The sequence below is a fragment of the Oculina patagonica genome, chromosome 3 (genome assembly GCF_052425735.1).
Source record: "Oculina patagonica isolate OP01 chromosome 3, crgOcupat, whole genome shotgun sequence".
Lineage (NCBI taxonomy): Eukaryota > Metazoa > Cnidaria > Anthozoa > Scleractinia > Oculinidae > Oculina > Oculina patagonica.
Genome location: NC_135760.1, coordinates 15,255,848 through 15,261,146, shown reverse-complemented (window position 1 = coordinate 15,261,146; position 5,299 = coordinate 15,255,848). Strand labels below are relative to the sequence as shown.

General features: G+C 37.4%; 1 long non-coding RNA gene across 1 annotated transcript; it reads left to right on the top strand.

Moving 5' to 3' along the window:
• Nucleotides 1-1,336, top strand: LOC144645666 (uncharacterized). The gene is made up of 3 exons (XR_013569324.1): nucleotides 1-474; nucleotides 737-813; nucleotides 1,155-1,336. It is a non-coding gene; the product is annotated as an uncharacterized LOC144645666 (long non-coding RNA).
• The last annotated feature ends 3,963 nt before the right edge of the window (nucleotides 1,337-5,299 follow it).

Sequence of the window (5,299 nt, the reverse complement as noted above, 5' to 3'; positions counted from 1 at the left end):
CTCACCTTTAAAGCAATGTTCAGATCTTCGAAGCTCAATTTTAAAAGCTAATCTATTATCAGAGTGACATTTATTTCAGTTTTTGTCCTTTGGTTTTGCTGATGGATCTCCACAAAACACCCAAAACATTACCAATGAAACAAAACTTTTATACGAGAGAAATTAAAACTTTTAATCTTTGATTCCAACAACGAGACCCAAATGCTTTGAGATATAGAGAAGTTGCGGTAATTATAATGATACATTTCTAAAGCTTTATTTTTCTGACTTTTGAAAATTTTCTTTATTTTCATTTTCTTATGCTTCCTGAAAAAGAAATATAACATGACGCAGTATTCTCACTGGCGTAATTTTGTTTCGATCACTGTTCTAGGAATATGTTTGTTAAAACTGCATAGTGCCATACATTCGTTGTGGAACTCGGCGATTATTGAAGCAAGGATTTGATGACAGGGCGCCTTGTTTACAAAAGAAGTGAGTTTTTTGGCTCCAACATATTTCCTCCACGCACTTACATAAGTCAAGTTCAAGAATTTTTAAGTATAAATTAAATTTTAAATAATAATCTGTAGAGAATTAGACGAATTTAGCCGAACTTTGCTCAACTGACAGAGCGTTATGTCTAAATGCTCAGGATTTTGTCCACAACATGCTCCATTAACAGCTCACCTTTTCGTAAAAGTTCGACTAAACAAAGGAAAACAACTTACTTTACTGATGTTTCTGTTTTATCCAGGTCCATTTTGGAGAGTGTGTAAATATTGGAGTCTGATGCAAGCTAAATGACTATTGGAAACATCTCGTTTCAGGTTAGTCCATCGAAGCCAGTTTCGTTTATTATTGTGTCATTGACTATTACTGTTTTACGATTTGAGTCCAAGAATGATTAAAATTTTATGTCTCATTGCTGACGATACTGATATATTGTCAAGTATGTCATGATAAAAATCGTCGAGTTAGGGAAATTGTCTTGATGTAGTACCAATTAATACCGAAAGATCATTGTTTTCTGTGGTCAATGTGAAATTGTCAAATATCGTATTATTTTTATTTACGTTGTCTAAACCAAACTTGTTCGTAGAAGTTTGGCTTAACAAAGGAAAATAGCTTAATTTGATAATGTCTCCTCTTCTTTTTCTCGAGGTTGAACACAGATGTTTTCAAAGCTAAGAAAGTGCACACATTTTGGATCGCAGTGTGTAGCTCTTGGACTCTGGTGCAAGTTGACTAATGGAAACGTTTTATTTAAGATACGTTTATCATCACTTTTCTTATCAAAGATCTGTTGTTTACCCGGTGATTAAACAATTTCAAACCAAGAGTGATTAAAATCTTATGTCTCCTTATGCCCCCTACCCCCCCCCCCCCCCAATACACACCAATAAAACTCTCTCATATTGACAAATTGTTAACATATCTTGCAACGAAAATCGTTAATTAAAGGGTATTACTACACGTTTCGCCAAATTCTCATAAATGTAATTGAAAGAAATGTAAGATGATCAGTGCGGAGGATTTTTAATTTGACACTGGGACTAAAAAGATTAAGGTTGCTCCATACCTTCGTAGGCTACATCTGCGAAAAAAAAAATCAATTTAGACCTCAATATTAGATTGAACATTTAAACTGAAACTGAATGAACTAAAAAATCTTTAAACGCAAGCGAGCTTTTAAAAACAATATATTTAAGAAAACTTAATAACCAAAAACTGTGCGCATGCCTTAGTAGACTGACATAACAACAAACCCAAGACATCTAGGAGCATTCTAGAAGGGTCGACCAGGACATTCAACTCGCCCGTACCCAGTTTTCCGCCGTTTCAACACGCCCACGAGACCGGCCACTGTTCACTTTGGAATGATATAAAGTTTAATGATCGAGACCCCGCGCACTGGCACACACGCAGGGACATAGAAGCTATTCACATAAGGCTTCACCGGGCTTCAACAGGGATAGCGTAACTGACATTCCAGAAGCAGGATGCTCACATGCAAGAAACCCTCGCCGGAACAGTAAGGATCTAAATCCACCAATCACAGCCGACCATTGTGCAACATGGTGACGACCTCAACTCCTGATGAAGACCAGCAGACGCGATCTTCATCCCAAGTGACCACATCGCGAAGCAAATAATGATAATACTTTGTTATTGTACTTTACAACCATGAACAACAATAAACTTTTTGACGAAACTCCAAGTTGTCTTCGCGCGAAAGCTCACTATTTTAGGTGGATTACAATACTTTCGACCATCCTGTCTTTCGTATTCTATGGCTAGCCCCCAAATACGACTGAAATCGTTTACTGTAAACCAGTAAACCATTTATCAATAAACTAAATTACGTCAAAAATTTGTTGCCATGGCATCGTCAAAAGGCCAGAGATGCTCTCTTTTGGCCTTTTGACGTTAATTACCAGGAGCCATAATTAATATCATTATGGCTCCTGTTACAATTTAAAAACTACTCCGTGTAAGGTTTTGTTTTTCATGCCTTTCTTTACAATCGACAAAAAATAAACTCTTAAAACAATTCTGCAGGTGTAAAAAATAAAGTAGCTCTGAACCCTTCGTACAGATTTTTTTTTTGAAAAAAAAAAAAAAAATGGAAAAAATGTTTTCTTTGCCGATTCGCTAATTTCACCGTTCCTATGATACACCTTTGTTTCAAATGTCTTATGGCTGGGATCTTAAGGTATTTAGATTCGACGGATTCTCTGTGAAATTTAACCAAACATTCATTCCAAAAGGGACAAACTTTTGCCAGTGATTTGTTTTATTTACTAGAGCGGTTTTCACTTGAGTGTCGAAAGTAAATTGCGTTTGCTTTGGTTTTGCATTATTACGCTCAGTGATTGGCTTAAAAATCTCGCGCCACTTTCTCAGCCAATCAGAACTAAAACCAAAACCAATCGTGACTCGCTCGCGCACGTTTTCCCGCGCTTCGTGCCGGCTACATGTATTTGCTTCGAGTTTTGATTGGTTCACTGGATTGTCTGTGTCCTTTGTGATTGGCCGGAGTAATTACTTTGGTTTTGGTTTTACGACACTCAATTGAAAACTGCTCTATATTTCCTTCGTCAAACACATTTCGCGAGTTACCAGAACTTGTGAGAGTTAGTAAATTAAAATTTTGGCCGGCATTTAAAATTTGGATGCTTTTATTCGTGATTAACGGCTGTGCAGTTATTTTGCAGAAGCGATCGCATTCGATGACCGCTTCATAATTCAAATTCTATGTGCAGCTGGATAAACAGCAGTGGTATGGAGCAACCTTTACATAAAATCGTTCTTTTTGGGTGTTAACGCGAAACTGAGAAATATTGTTGGCATGAACAGTAAAATATTAGATTGCTATTCGTGTGTCGTATTGATCAGTTAACAAAAACTAAAATTTTTCCTAAACGCTCTACTAAACAAAGAAAAATAGCTAAGTTAATGATGCTTCCCTTTTTTCTCCAGGTTGAACTCAGATGAGTACAGCTATTTTGGATTGCAGTGATTAGCTCTTGGATTCTGGCGCAAGTCAGACATAGGAAACATCATGGGAAGTTCGTCAAAGTTTTCTTGTCTTTTTGTTCCGTTGTTCTGATCAAAATCTCCTCGTCAAGTATTTTATGAAGAAAATCGTTATTAAACTAGGAAATTTTGTCTTCAGTTGATATGCTAGGATTAGCAACAACAAAAGTTTTAAAATAGTCAGAAAGGATCGTGAAATGAATGAAATCGCAGGGTAAAAGCAATATAAGAAGCCGCTTTTTCTTAGCCTGACAAGAGAAAATCAAGGCTACAAGATTTATTAAAAGCCTAGATACCTTGGGAGCAGGTCAATTGCAGGTTCGAGAAATGGCTTCTGAAACTGACTAGTTGTTTCTTGGAGGACTCCTCGTCCTACCTACCATAGTAATTTCTGTGACTAAATTTCCAATTTTAAAGTGGCTAATAAATGATGATGATGATGATGATGATACTAATGATGATGATGAAATATTGTTCGTTTGATCAGTAAAGTGTTCAAGTGCAATTCTCTATTTTCCTTGCCCTCTGCCTTTGTTTGCCCCCCTTTTGCTCTTGTTTGGTTGCGTCCTCCCGGTTGCTGTGCTTGGGGGCCGTGTTTGGGCTGGGGTAGCAAAGTGTTGTATTGATCAGTAAACGAGAACTATAAATCGTTCGATTCCTAAACCATGTTCGGTAAACGTTCGACTCAACAAAGTTAAATATCCTAAGTTATGTTTCCTTTTCTATCCAGGTTGAACGCGAAGCAGATGTTTTGAACGGAAAGCACAACCATTTTGAATTGCAGTGAATAACTCATGGACCCTAGTACATGCAGACAATGGAAATATCTTAATGTTTAAAGTAAGTTCATCATAGTTAAATTATCAAAACGATCAAAATGTAATATCTCCCTACCACATATCTTGTCAATATCTTACGAAAAATCGTTAACTAGGAAATACTGTCTTAATCAATGAAATGCTCCTCGTAGGATACAATCAGTTAGGGACGGACCTTTTTCATATAGACTCTTGGTTTAGGGGGTCGTAACTTGAAAAATATAACACAAACAGCGGTGAAAAACATTGTAAAAAGTCGCTTCGTTAACTCCGGCCCCCAGGAGATATTGTGTTCAATACTAGCAACCAGTCCATGCCGTAGTTCAAGGGGAGGGGCCGGGGGGGCACGCCCTCCCCCCCAGTTTTTCCTTTCACCATTCTCTCTGTTGTTACCACTTCCCAAAAAGGAAAAACAGACCTGTATAAAATGTTAAAAATAAAATTTTATCTCCCGAGAGGTTTGAAACAATAACATTTGTACTTCTTTTAATTTTTTAACGTACGTAGGGTGATGCACAACAATGTTAAACGGCCAAAAACTAAAACAAACCAGAAATTAAGACCAGAACGTACTATGATGACTCTGAAAGGTGAAAAATTTGCTGGTTTCAAGATACATAGACAGTTGGTTTTCCTATTTTATAATGTTGAAACGTTGCAAGTGTTATACTCTCTTCAGTGGGCCTTTGCTGAGACAGTGTAGGAAGTAAATAATTCGCGATATGCGTAAATCACAAAGAGCTCTTGGAGAACGCTGGAAATAGCATTTCCAAGCCCCCCCCCCCCCCCCCTACTTATTTTACCCTTGCTACGCACTGCTAGCAACAAAAGAGGTATACAGCAATCAGTAAGGGTCGTAAAATCAATGAAACGATCCACTATAAAACCAGCCTGAGGTAACAATGTTTCCTTTTTTCTCCAGGTTAAACGCGGATATTTTGAAAGAAAGCATTCAGCCCGTT